Below are 15395 nucleotides of genomic sequence, written 5' to 3' on the forward strand. Positions count from 1 at the left end.
AATTAGAAGGCAGTGTAGAAAAAGTGACTCAATCAGAGAACCAAAGAGGGAAAAAAAACAATTAAAAAACAGGAGGGCAGTAAGGGAGCTGTAGGACAACACAGAATGTAACAATATTTGCATCATAGGAGTACCAGAAGGGGAAGAGAATAAGCAAGGAATACAGAATCAGTTTGAGAAATAATGGCAGAAGACTTCTCTAACCTGGTAAAGGAAAAAGTCACACACATTCAGGAGTCACAGAGAGTTCCAAGCAAGAAGAATCTAAAGAAGCCCATGCCAAGACACATCATAATTTAAATGCCAAAAATTCAAGACAAAGAAAGAATCTTAAAGGCAGCAAGAGAAAAGCAATCCATTACGTACAAAAGAGCTCCCATAAGGCTGCCAGTTGACTTCTCATCAGAAACTCTATAGACCAGAAGGGAATAACATGAAGTATTCAAGGTAATGCAAAACGAGGATCTGAAACCAAGACTACTCTATCCAGCAAGGCTATCATTCAAAATAGATGGTGAAATAAAGAGCTTCAAAGATTAAAAAAGCAAACAAACAAACAAACAAAAAACTAAAGAAGTTTATCACCACCAAATCAACATTGCAAGAAATGTTAAAGGGACTGCTGTAATAAGAAGTAGAAATATATAGAGAAAGAGACATAGGTATAAAGAATTATACTGGCAATAAAGAAGTGCCTATCAGCCTTAAATGCAAATATTATAAATGCTCCAATCAAAAGACATAAGGTAGCTGAATGGATAAGAAAACATGATCCAAAGATATGCTGTATACAAGAGACATACCTCAGAACAAAAGACTCACACAGGCTGAAAAGAAAAGAAACTTCTGGAGGACTTTAAGGGAGAGATCAACAGCATTACGGTGATAGTAGGGGACTTTAACACCCCACTGACTTTACTGGATAGGTCTTCCAGACTAAACACCAACAAGGAAATAGTGACTCTAAATGACACACTAGATCAGATGGATTTAATTGACACTTATGGAACACTTTACCCGAAAGCTGCAGGTGCACATGGGACATTTTCCTCAGGTGCACATGGGACATTCTCAAAGACAGACCACATCTTAGGACACAAAACAAGTCTCTACAAGTTCAAGACGACTGAGATCATATCAAGTATCTTCTCGGACATTTACACCATGGAATACTATGCAGCTGTGAAAAAGAAGGATCTCTTACCCTTTGATACAGCATGGTGGGACCTGGAGAGTATGCTAAGTAAAATAAGACAGTCGGAGAAAGACAAGTATCACATGATCTTATTCATATGTGGAATGTAATGAAAGAAATAAACTGATGAACAAAATAGATCCAGAGACATAGTAACATGGAACAAACTGAAGAATCTTAGAAGGAAGGCAGAGGTGGATGGGTGGGGAGAGGGTAACCTAAGAACTTATATGCATATATGCATACCTTATGGACGCAGACAATAGTGTGGTGATGGCCTGGAGGGGATGGGTGCAAGTTGGAGGGGATCGTTGGGAGAAAAAGGGGACATTTGTAATACTTTCAACAATAAAGATAAATTAAAACATAATAAAATAAAATAAAAACAAAACAAAAACCAAAAAAGAATGAAGTTGGATCCCATGTCACATCATATAAAAAATTAACTCAAAATGGATTAAAGCCATAAATTTAAAGCTCAACTATATATCTTTTGAAGAAACATAAGAGTAATTCTTCATGACCTTGGGTTAGGCAATAGTTCATTAGATAAAATATCAAAAGCACAAGGGATGTACCCAAATGTTAATTATTGAGTTGCCTAAAGTGGATTCTGCAATTCTACTGGTAGGTATATAAACAAGACAAATGTAATCATGTAAATATGAAATCCTGTACACTAATGTTCATAGCAGCATAATTCATAATACCTCAAGTGTAAATAACTCAAATGTCCATCGACTAATGAATAATTAAAATGTGCTGTATCAAGAAAGTGTTATATTATTTAGTAATAAATAAGAATAAGGTAGTAGTATATGCTATAGTATGAATGAACGTTGAAAAGTTCATTGTAAGTGAAAGAAGCCACAAAAAGAGAAAATATTTCGTAATTCCATCGATATGTTTTTCCAGAGTAGGCAAATCTCTAAATCCAGAAAGATTAGTTAATGCCTAGGCCTGGCATGTAGAGAGACCATGGGAGTGACAACTAATGGGTATGGGATTTCTGCTGGGGGTGATAATATTTTAAAATTAGGTTGTGGTGAGGACTCACAATTCCGTGAATATACTAAAACCGACTGTAGTGTACACTTTAAAAGAGTGAATTTTATTAAATAAAACTTATAAAAATATATTACAGAAATGCAGTTTTTCTTTTCAAACTGGGATAGTGCCCCTGTACTTTGGAGTATGTAGGAAGAATATCTACCATAATCCCCTCTTTGGATCAGGGACTTCAGAGCTGTCATCCTTTGAAATGACCATCTTTGTATCATTATTATCATCATCATCATTTTTTATTATCATCCTTGTTATTTTTCAGATAAAGACATGGTATATTAGAGGTTAACTAGAGTCACACATATAGTAAGTGCTAGAGTCCAAGTCTGTCTTTTTTTTTTTAAATTTATTTTTTATTTTTTATATATCTTTACTGATTTCAGAGAGAGGGCAGCAGAGGGAGAGAGAGATAGAAACGCCAATGATGAGAGAGTCACTGGGGATGGAGCCCGCAACCCGGGCATGTGCCCTGACCGGGAATCGAACCCCAACCTCCTGGATGCTCAACCGCTGAGCCATGCCCGTCTGGGCCCAAGTCTGTCTTTTTAGCAAAGCCTGTGTACTTCGAATCCTCCATTCTGTGGTGCAATGAAAAGATGCTTCACTGGAACCAGTGCTAGCTTGTCATGCTGCTGTACTTCTGTTTTTGCTTTAGAAAAGCTGATATGGAAGTGCTAACCACCCCCATTTTAGCTTTCATTATTGGCAAAAACAAGTTGAGGAAAATGTCAATTTTCTCTTCTCACACCACTTTATTAATTGCTAATTTCAAAGCTGGCCAATTTGTGACATGCTTATTTGGTATAGTAAATGGAATTGGGTGCTGGGAGGACAGATGCTTCTTGTCTGTCTGTAAACTAAAATTTGACTTCAGAATAAGGAAGATGAATGCTTTGGGGAGGGGATTTTTATTGGTATAAAAATAAAAGTTTTCTCTCAAACTGATTAATAATGTAGGCCTTTACTTCTGCAAAGCAGTTAGGAAAAGCAAGAAATATTCTTAGTTTTCAGATGTATGCATTGTTTTTGGAATTGGTATTGTTATATTAAAATGGAAATGGCTTTGAGAAAATTATATACTCATCTATGTGGAGTTCTTTAACATTTTCAATTAAAGGAATTATGTATGGGATTCTTGGTAATGAATTCTCTGTACAGAACATTTGAGGAACAAGGTACTTATTCTCCCTGGGTCTCATTTTCTAAAACGAAGTGTTGTATTAGCTAGTCCTGAAGGTCCTTTCCAGCTCTTTGATTATGTGACACTCTGACTAGCACACAGAGGCACACCTGCAATCCTGCGAGAGTTCCATGGAATCATTAATGATTATTCATGGCATGGGAAGCAGAGGTAACATTGACTCTGAAAGCCGATCCTTCTCGCTGTAGAATTGCACTCTTGTGTTACAGTGCTTTTGTATATGAGAAACGCCACCTGCCAGTACTTGAAGGTCTCTGAGCACGAGGGATCGACTCAGTGCCCTTCAAGTTAAAACATTTCCTGCAAGCCCAGCACAGTGTACCTGTGGTGAAGGCAGTGATATGCATGCTCAGATTGCTGCCTTTTAGAGCTTGTGCTACACATATCCTGCTTGGTCTCTTACTATAAGATTCATAACAAATCTGGAAAGTTTTTCTTTTTAGTTAATGACAGTTCTGCTTTTAAACAGAATTTTTTGAATCCGCTGAAATGAATGTCCTCTCAGCACCTTATACATATCTTTCTCTAATGGAGTTCTACAGTAAAAGAAGAGTGATTATTTGAAAGGAAAATATATGTGCTAACATTATCTCAATTAGCAAGAAAAATGATAAATAATTCACAGTCAACAAAACGGTTTTTATTCTTTTTTTTTAAATCCTCACTTGAGGATATGTTTTTCATTGATTCTGGAGTGACACAAAGAGAGAGGGAGAGAGAGAAAGAAACACCAATGTGAGAGAGAAACAGCAATCGGTTGCCTCCTGTATACCTCCCGACTGGGGATTGAACCCACAAACCTGGGTATGTGCCCTGATGTAGAATTGAACCCACGGCCCTTGGTACATGGGGCAACACTTTAACCAACTGAGCCACACCAGCCAGAGCAGTTTTTATTCTTGATTCTCTTCTTGCCATTGTATAGCATATTCATATTTAGCAATATAAACTAAAATTATTCATGAGTTCTTTATTAGCATAATAGTGTAAAATTGGGTCAATATTTTTTAAAAATTAAACTGGGGCAATATTTTAAGTTTAACTTTATTCTTAATTAGAAAGATAAGACTAAAGACATATTAACACATTATTTTAAAACCAAATTTGGTTTAAACCATGTCCTTTTTATTTTAATTCCTAGAAGAGTTTGGCCGAAGGCTGAGAACAGTCAGAGTTGCCATAAAGGGCAGCCAGTTACTCAAAAAAAGGTTGAACAAGGTTTCTAGGGACTAGTCATTTTTTGTTGCTAGGAGTGTTCTGGGCTATCTTCTAAATTTTTGCTACTTATAACTTTAGGGGCTTTAAGAACCAGAAACCAATAGCAATGAACTAAAGACACCATTTTGAACCTTAGAACTCTTTAGAATACACAAAACCATTATCTTCCTATAATCAGATATTATAGTTTAATTTTTTTTCCTGGTATAGGAAGAATATATGATCAATGTAAAAGTTTTTTAAAAATGCAAAATACATGGAAAATAAGATTAAAAATTGTCCTTGCTAATATTTTGGTACATTTCATTCTATGATAATCCTTTAATAAACTTTTGTACTATGTGAATCTAGATGATATTTGTAAGGAATATAGCAGAAAAAAGAAGAGATAATTCTAGGGAAGTTTCATCAAATGGTTCTATATCCTGAGAGAATATTATTCATATTTGATAAAGTTTATGATGTTGCCTGGTTCATCTGTGCTCTGGGTCTTGTACAGACTTCTGAGTTGCTTACCTGGAAAATTAGGTACAGCTGGTGGGCTACGCTTTACAGGTAAGCAAATATCTTAGCTTTCTTTTATGGAAAACAAAAACATATTTTATTTCTCTCCTACTGTGTGATGCACAAGAGTAGAAATAGGATATTTATGAAAATGTTATATACAGGTAAAAGATGATAGCCCAGGGTGCTATTAGTAAAGTGGTGAGAAATGGATGGAATCTGGATATATTAGAAATATAGAATCCACAGTATTTCCTTTGTAATAATGCAATCTTGTACAGGAGTCACCTATACTAAACATTTGATAAAGGATGTTATGAAAAAATATTTTTCAAAGTATTTTAATTCAATGTTAATATGTTATCATCAGCTTCACTTTCCTCTAAAATTTATGCTCATTGTTATGGCCATTACTGCTGTGTTTCATTCAGTTACTAGACCCTGTAAATACAGTGTGTACTTTTACCAATGGTTTTGAATGGAATATAATCTCCAATTGTTCTTTCTTCCACAGATTCTGTACTTCATATCCCTGAATATCCAAATAACTATCTTGATATAACTCTCTGGGTATGCTGGCCTAGTTGGTATACTATGTCTCTCTGCATATTATAAACTATAGTTATTTTAACTTAATGTTTTTAAATTCTATGACACATACTATTTTATTGTTGGCCAAGGCTTTTGCAAGAGGCCATTATGAATGCAAAATTTGGTTCAGTTAAAATGCACATTTGGAGGACTTCATAAATATTTATTGAAATAAAAGCTGGTTCAAGAACATTACAATTTTCATGGTTTAAGCAAATAATTGGTCTGTAGCAATGCTGTTCTGGAACAATGTTGATTTTATTCATAAAATTTAAGTTCTCCTAACAGGTAGCTTTACAATACTTTTCTGTTTAGGTTAGATATGGGTGCCATATTTAATTGTCCAATTACCTTTTAATGTCATCTTTACTACAGAAGTATCTTGTCTTAGGCAAAATCAAATATATGTGATAAGCAAAACTTTACGAAATAGTGTTTTTATTTTATTTTACTAAAATTAAAAAAATGTAAAAATTCTACTTTTTGCTAACAGTCTATGTTATAATATACAACGAAATAAGCTCAATGTACATACACATGTACACATACGAACACATAAATGCATGCATGTGTGTGTACGCACACACCCACACACACACTCATAATTTCTAGCCATATCATCATCTAGTGAAATTAAACTCAATATGGCTATTGCTTTTGTAGTCATTAGTAATATGGTTTAATTAAGTAATGACAATTAAATAGTGAAATAAATTGGTTTTCTATAGTTAACCTTTGGTTTAATCTTGCATTTAACCTAAATATTATTGGTATCTGTGTTTGATTAAGAGCATGACAAATGTACCACTTGTTTTAAGGTTAAAAATGTAGAAATTCAAGATGTTAATAGGCAGGTCACATTTCTTCTTTAATTGTGGTTTATAATATTATAATTGAATAGATTATTTTAGTTGTTTACATTCTACTTCCTGAGACAGATATAGCAATAGTATGGTTGTTAAGGAATGATATTAAAACTTTGAGTTAACTTTGAGTTAACAAAATACATGTATTTTGTTTGGATGACAAAACCTTTTCAGAACAGAGTGAAAAAGAACTATTTAAAAAAAACACACACACAACTGAAGGTCACTGCTCTGCTGCTACAGGAATAGCATGATTTCTTTTCTAAAGTAGCTGACATTTTTAAACAAGAGACCTTGAGAGACCTGTTTATGTTGGAAAGCAAGAGCCCTCCAGGGTATGGTTTTGAAGGAGACTGATGGCTGGACTTCTCAGCATCAGAAATAAATGATTACTTGAAGGTGAGAGTCCACCTAAGAGAGAAAAAGAGAGGGTCACACAATAGCAAATGGGGAACAGGAGAGAATATAAAGAGTGAGTAATTTCTAGGAGAGGAATAATTAAAGGACTATTGATAGTGGCCATTGTGACAGGTGGAAGTGATACCTCATTGTGGTTTAATTTGCATCTCTCTGATGATTATCAAAGTTGAGCATTTTCTCATATGTCTCTTGGCCATCTGTATGTCCTCTTTGGAGAAGTGTCGATTCAGGTCCTTTGCCCATTTTTTTAATTGGATTGTTTGTCTTCCTCTTGTTGAGTTGTATGGGTTCTTTTTACACTTTGGAAATTATCCCCTTATCAGATACATCCTTGGCAAATATGTTCTCCCATATCATGGCATTCCTTTGTATTTTGAGGTTAATTTCTTCGGCTGTGCAGAAGTTGTTTAGTTTGATGTAGTCCCATTTGTTAATTTTTTTCTTTTGTTTCTCTTGACCTAGGAGATGTATCAGTGAAAATTCCACTATGTGAGCTGTCAGAATGGCTACCATCAACAAATCAACAAATGACAATTGCTGGCGAGGATGTGGAGAAAGGGGAACCTTGGTACACTGCTGGTGAGAATGCAGATTGGTGCAACCACTATGGAAAACAGTATGGAGGTTCCTCAAAAAATTAAAAATGAAACTGCCCTTTGATTCAGTGATCCTACTTCTAGGAATATATCTTGAGAATTCTGAAACACTTATCAGAAAGAATACATGCACCCCTATGTTCATAGCAGCACAATTCCCAATAGCTAAGATCTGGAAACAGCCCAAGTGCCAGTAGATGAGTGGTTAAAAAAGCTGTGGGGCATTTACACCATGAAATATGATGCAGCTATAAAGAAGAAGGATCTCGTACCCTTTGGGACAGTTGAATAGACCTGGAGAATATTACGCTAAGTGAAATAAGCCAGGCAAAGAAAGACAAACATCACATGATCTCACTTATATGTGAAATCTAAAGAACTTAATAAACTGATGAACAAAATAGATTCAGTGATATGGAAGCAGGGATCAGACTGACAAACCTCAGAGGGAAGGTGGAGGTGGAGAGAGATTAACCAAAGAATTTATATGCATATATGCATAACCCAAGGACACAGACAATAGTGTGGTGAGGGACTGAGGAGGGGAGGGGGTAGAAGGGATCAATGAGGAGAAAAGGGGACATCTGTAATATTTTGAACAATAAAAATAAATAAATAAATAAATAAATAAATAAATAAATAATATTTACAATAGAGAGAAAAAATAATAATAAAGGATTGTACACACTCAGTTTTTGGTGTAGCTTGTCAAGAGCTCTAATCATCAGCATCTTGCTCCATCACACACACCTTCAGTAGTGCCTGTTATATATACAAAATTCTTCATTGAATGGTATTTTGATAAATCAAAGAAAATTTTGTATGCCTGAGATGGTATTGAACAGAGAGAAGGGAATAAATATGTTGAGTCAAACACAAGTAACAGTGAGAATGTAGCAGAAGAGGAAATCAGAATTAGAGGTGACAAATGCAAGCTCCAAGTTTGGGGAAAATTCTCTCTAAGGGGATTTCTTCTGGACATGAGATAGGGATTAGAGCAGAGGATGGCTTTAGCTGACATATGGATTATATATTCTTGTCTTAGTTCTTTCTTTGAATCTCCACACAAAAGTCACTTATTTTATATTCAAAAGGCTTAAACAACAATTTAATTATAGAGGCAATTGTTCTAACTCTATTAGAGAAGGCAGCTTGGCATTCTTGGGCTGCTTAGAGTAGAGAGTCTCCAAGACATTTAAAACATTTTAAAAGTCTAACAAAAATGGAATAGTTTCTAGTGATAAGTTGACATGAGCTAACAGTCTGTCAAATATCTTCTTTATAGTAGAATTATATCCACTCAATTGATAATTCTGTAATGTTATCTCATGCCTATCAGGAGCTCTGATTAGCAGTTAGATTCTGTGATGGAAAAAGAAGAAAACAATTATTAAAAATGTCAATTTCTGTATCTTCTCCATCCTCCTGGGCTAAGGTTGGATTTCTCATCTGAAGTTATCTGTGTTCCTTGAGTAGACAATGTGGCTTCAGAATTACAGCTAAGACAGAGGCCTGTTGACTCTGAAAACCAAGCCCCTCATAGTCATTTAGTTCACTGTGAAGTGGGTGAAGTGGCTCAAATGTCTTTTAACTATAGGCAGCTTCTCAAGGAAGCCAGGAAAACTCTAATAAAGGGATCTTCAAATTTGGGGTGGTGGCCGCAGACGCAGAGCCCTTGGAGATCTCTCACATATCCTTTTATGATTTGGAGAGAAAAGTGAGCTTCAAATAGGACTTGGGATGGTTACAGTCTGCTGTCATCAGCAAAAATTTGCAGCTGAAACCCAGGATTCAGTCTATCCTGCAGTCCCCTTGAAGAATCTTAGTCTAAACCACTGATCTCAGTCAAATCTCTTGGTGATTTCTTTCCCTGGAGAACTGTGTGATATATATTGTCTTTGTGTCAGCCTCTGGTTTTTAAATTAATTTTCATTATTAAAAACTATAGGCCAGAATCTGACTTCTTGATTTTTCAAAAAATACAATTTTCATTCAGACATTTTAAATACCAAGAAAGAAGTTGAAAGGGTCTGGTTGACCCAGAATATATCTGGTTCCAATATTCACCAACCAACTCTTATTGTGTGCAGAAATGCAAGAAGGTACATAGTGAACCTTGGGGACAATTGCCCCACTCTAAAAATGTGATGCCCTTGAAAATAAACATCTTCAATGTTTATCTCCTTGTCTGACATAGAGAAAGTATTCCATACATATGAATACATAAGAAGGTTTCCTTTCTTCTCTAGGAATTAGACCTTGAAGAAAGAGGAAGAGCGGCAATATTTTGGGAAAGACATGGCTCTTGTCTGGAGACAACAACTGAAATATTTGATAGGAAGAAATGTCTTCTCTTTGTATGTGGACAATTTATCACCTTAACTGGCAACTTTGTACCAATTCTGAGACCTCTTAGCAATAAATCTTACCAAAATATAGATGCTTTACCAAATCAGTGCTGAATGAATCATTTATTCTTGTTGTGAGCCCTCTAATAAAAAATACTTTACTTATTTTTCTTATCTTAAAATAAATATTTTATTTATTTTTTAAATTTTTATTGAATTTATTGGGGTTACAATGGTTAACAATATCATATAGGTTTCTAGTGTAAAATTCTATACTACATCATTCAATAAATATATTGTATTATGTGTTCACCACCCAAAATCAAGTCTCCTTCCATCACCATTTAGCCCCCATTTACCCTCTTCTACTTTGCCCCATCCCCTGTGTCTATGAGTTTTTTTCTTAATCCCTTCACCTTCTTACCCAACCCCCCAAAATCCCATCCCTCTGACAGCTGTCAGTCTATTCTCTGTATCTATGAGTTTGTTTCTATTTTGTTCGTTAGTTTATTTTGTTCATTAGAGTCCACATATAAGTGAAATTATATGGTATTTGTCTTTCTCTGACTGGTTCATTTCACAGCATAATACTCTCCAGGTCCATCCACACTGGTGCAAAATGTAAGATTTCCTTCTTTTTTACAGAGGAATAGTATTCCATTGTTTTTTTTTTTAATCCACTCATCTACTTGTAGACACTTAAGCAGCTTCCAAATATTGGATATTGTAAATAATGCCGGAATGAACATAGAGGTGCATATTTCTTTTGAGTCAACGTTTTGGGTTTCTTCTGACATATACCCTAAAGTTCAATTACTAGATCATTAGGCAGTTCTACTAAAGCTTTTAAAAAATTTTGAGGTGACTCCGTACTGCTTTCCACAGTGGCTGCACCAATCTGCATTACCACCAACAGTGCACTAGGGTTTACTTTCCTTCACATCCTCGACAACACTTATTGTTTGCTGATTTATTGAGGATGCCATTCTGACAGGTATAAGCTGGTATCACATTGTGGTTTTAATTTGAATTTCTCTGATGGTTAGTGACACTGAGCATCACATCTTTGGAGAAGTGTCTATTTAGGTCTTCTGCCCATTATTTTTAATCCTCACCCGAGACCATGCTTATAGAGGAAGGGAGAGGGAGAAAGAGAGAGAAAGAGAGAGAGAGAGAGAGAGAGAGAGAGAGAGAGAGAGAGAAGCATCTATTGGTTGCCTTCTGTAGGCAATCTGACCCGGGACCTGGGCTGAAACCTGGGCATGTGCCTTGACAGGGAATTGAACCAGTGACTGTTCGGTGCATGAATGAAGCTCAACTGAGCTACTCTGGCTGGGCTACCAATTTTTTAATTAATATGTGTTATTTTTGGTGGGGGGTGTTGAGTTCTTTATAAATTTTGGATATTAACCCTTTATCAGATGTATTATTGACAAATATGTTCTCTCATTGAATGGGTTGTGTTTTCATTTTGTTCATTGTTTCTTTTGCTGTGCAAATAAATATAGTCTTATTTATTTATTTTTTTATTTTCTTTTTTCTTAAATGTATCTTTATTGTTGAAAGTATTGCAAGTGTCCCTTTTTCCCCCATTGATCCTCTCCACCCTGTACCCCTCCCCCCAGACCTTCACCCCGCTATTGTCTGTGTCCATGGATTATGCATGTATGCATATAAACTCTTATGTTAATCTCTCCCCACCCTTGTGTTCCCTCTGAGATTCAACAGTCTGTTCTATCCTTCTATGCCTCTGGATCTATCTTGTTCATTGGTTTATTTTGTTCATTAGATTCCACATATGAGTAAGATCATGTGATACTTGTCTTTCTCTGACTGGCTTATTTCGCTTAGCACAATACTCTCCAGGTCCCACCATGCTATCTCAAAAGGTAAGGGATCCTTTTTTTTTTTTTTCCGCTGCATAGTCTTCCATTGTGTAAATGTCCAAGAAGATGCTTGATATGATTTCAATGTTCTTGAATTTGTAGAGACTTATTTTGTGTCCTAACATGTGGCCTATCTTTGAGAATGTCCCATGTGCAAAGGATAACTAGGCTTGTGTTCTAAAGCCACACACACAGTCTGTCCCAGATTCTTCTGAAAGCACAAGGTTAGCAGGTCAGGGCTGCCAGGATATTAGCAGGACAGGGCTCCCGGGAATCAGGAGGGAAAGTTAGTCGATCCCTTGTGAGGGGATTGCACTGGTCAATCTTGGGGGAATTTAGGGGAAGTAACCCCTGCCTTGGAGGCACACAACTCAGTTTATTTCTGTGCTGCTTAACCTCCTGGGGAGCCTCCACTCAGCAGGGTGGGGCCACCAAGAGTTGGGAATGAGGGGTCACCAAGAGCTTGGAGGGTATGGCCAGGGGATCTCCTGTGAGAGGGAGGTGTTGATCAAGTTCATGGAAAGTGAAGGGGATGACGCCTGCCTCAAAACCACACAACTCAGTCACTGACACTCCCTGAGTCTGCCCAGACCCCTACACCCTAGCCCAAGCAGCTGAGTCCTTAGCACTGCATGAGCTCCACAGGGTGGGGTGAGAAGGAGCGCACAGAGTGGGGCTATTGCATTCCCCAAGTAAATCCCATAAGAAGATGGGTGCTCTACCCAGGAAAGATGGCATCTTAGATGTGAGTGATTGACTCAGCACAGAGATCCTGGTGGCTGTTCCTTGAGTTTTCTCCCCAGAGCCACAAACTCATCTGTGTTCACATGACCTTACTCTGCTCTGCCTTCACTCTGCCAAAGCCCAGGGTGAGTGGTTGCCAATGAAATGTTGTGTGCTGGCCTTTTAAGAGGGTGTGTCTATAGCAGAAGCCAACTCTCCTTAGGGGACAGAAGCCCTGCTGATTTTCACAGTTACATCTTTCCAGGTCTGGTGGTTGGGCTGGGGAGGCTGTCATGGGATTGAGACCCCTTGCTTCTGAGGAGGAACCTTTGCAGCGGAGATATCCTTTCGAGATTTTAGCTGCCATGTGTGGGAGCAGGGCCAGCCCTTTTTGCATCTCTGCCTCTTCTACCAGTCTTGATATGGCTTCTTCTGTAAATCCTTGGTTATAAGACTTATCTTCAGTTAGTCTTAAGTTGGTTATTCAGTTTGATTGTTCTGTATTTTAGTTGTAGTTCCGGTTTGGGCCTGGAAGGAGATGTGTGTACCTTCTGCCTACTCTGCTGCCATTCTGTAAAGAATTATATTTTACAAGAATTATATTTTTAAAGAATTATATTTTAATTCTGATTTTTTTTTCAATTTTTATGATAGTCTCTTTCAAAAAATGTTTATGGAGTTCAAAGAATCCATGGAGCTCACAGAGAAAATTCATAAAAACGATACTTGAGATCAGCAAATCTGACTTCATCACAAGTTAATTTGCAATGCCTGCCCTCACATTCCACTGGTGCTGGTGGTGCTTTGAGGACCATAGCATGCTAAAATTCTGTTGTATATTGTGAGGTAATATGTAAGTTCAATTCTTGTTTATTATAAAGCAGTAATTAAGATCCTGGTTTTTGAAGTTAGATCCTGGGTTTGAATCTTGTTTCTGCCTTTTATTAATTATACAGTGTTAGGCATGTCATTTAACACCTCCGAAGCCTAGCTATTCCATTGCCTGACACTTCTAAATGCTCAACAAAGACTGTTTAGAATTACAGCATGGTTTTTATTGTATTATGCTGCAATTGACTTTTAGGCAAGTCTATTCCATAAAATAAAAATAACCCTGTGCTATCAACCTTTTTTTTTTTGTCAAGCATTTAGGGTAAGTTTTTCTTGGGCATGCATTATAAAGTGATGAATGGCATGATTTATTTATTTATTTTATTTTTAACTGATCTTATAAAAAAGAATAGAGAGTCTTCTCTACTGGAAAAAATTACATTCAATTTTTCCAAATAAAGAGTAAACAAAATTCTACTGTGGTACATAAACTTCTCAAACAAACAATGTGATTTAACATCTTTTTGGCACTTAAGGACCTTAGGAAAGAAAGAGTTTAGAGTAACAGCCAAGTTATTATATATTCCCTTACAGATAAAATATTGAAAACTAGCAAATCAATATAAGCAAGAAAAATCTGGCCTGTGCTGGCTGAAGTGTACAGAATGGTCCTATTTCATATATTGCCAATTGTGGCAAATAATGGCTGTGGTAAAGGTAGTATTCTGTGTGCCAGATATTTCAGCTGTCCAGTTTTATGAAACTACTGGAGAGCAAGAAAGCAGCTGTGCTTGGGGAATAGCTTTGGATATAAAGAAGGTGGGAGTTAGAAGAATCTTTTTTAACTAAGTGGACATATTGATAATATTTGATCATGATTTTGTGGTTGCCATGAGAATCTATATATGTGTGTACTAAGGAATAAAGTGAGACAAATTGAGGAGTCCTGAAGAGTTGTATGAGAGAATGGTCATGGCTGGCTCTTTAGTACCGAAAACAAGCAAGAAAGAATGGAGTTAAATTATTAGTCATCAGCTCTGTCAAGTAGAGCAGAGTGTGTTTTAAGGCATAGGGCCAATTCCTGGTAGATTTGGTAAAGTTCTCTGATTTTTATTAAAAAAATCTTCAAATTGTTACATGAATTTTACTATATTAAGAAATAAAACTTGCCCAGGTAGGAGTGGCTCAGCGGTTGAATGTCAGCCTAGGATCCAGGAGATCACGGTTCGATTCCGGGTCAGGGCAGATGCCTGGGTTGGAGGCTTGATCCCCAGTCGGGATCTTGCAGGAGGCAGCTGATCAATGATTCTCTCATCAGTGATTTTTCTGTCTCTCTGTCTCCCTCTCCCTTTCTCTCTCTGAAATCAATAACGATATATTTAAAAAAATAAAACAAGACATGTTTAACAAATATGAATGTGGTGACTGATGCAAATTCTCAATTCAATGTTATGAGACATCACCCTTTTAAAATACAAATAACCGTATTGTTTCATTGGCTTCTTTTATTTCTTCTTCTTTGTTCTACTTCTCAAAGGTGGTCCATTCTCACTTTTTTTTCTTAGTCTCTTCATCTTCTTCCTCCCCCCCCCCTTTTTTTTCTAGTAACTGCTTTAAACCCTGAGTTTATGCTATATATTCAAGGCATCACTAAATATAAACAATTGAGAAGTCATAATCTCTGCCCTAGTGTCAATGTGTTAGAACAGAAAGGTAAGAAAACTTCTAATAATATAATGTGATAAAGGATGTGTTTTAGAAACACAGAAGGAGGTGACTTTTTCATCTTTCATAAAGAAAGGCTAAATGAGTATTGGGGAAGGAGACATTTCAGGAGTGGGAAATGCAAGAGTTCAAGCGTGTGTGTGAAAATGCATGGCATCTTGGGAAACTCTTTAGTCATTTTGTGTGCTTGGCATATAAAGAATAGATTGGAGTGTGCAGCGGTTGA

Source organism: Miniopterus schreibersii (assembly GCF_964146895.1).
Source record: "Miniopterus schreibersii genome assembly, chromosome: 1".
Lineage (NCBI taxonomy): Eukaryota > Metazoa > Chordata > Mammalia > Chiroptera > Miniopteridae > Miniopterus > Miniopterus schreibersii.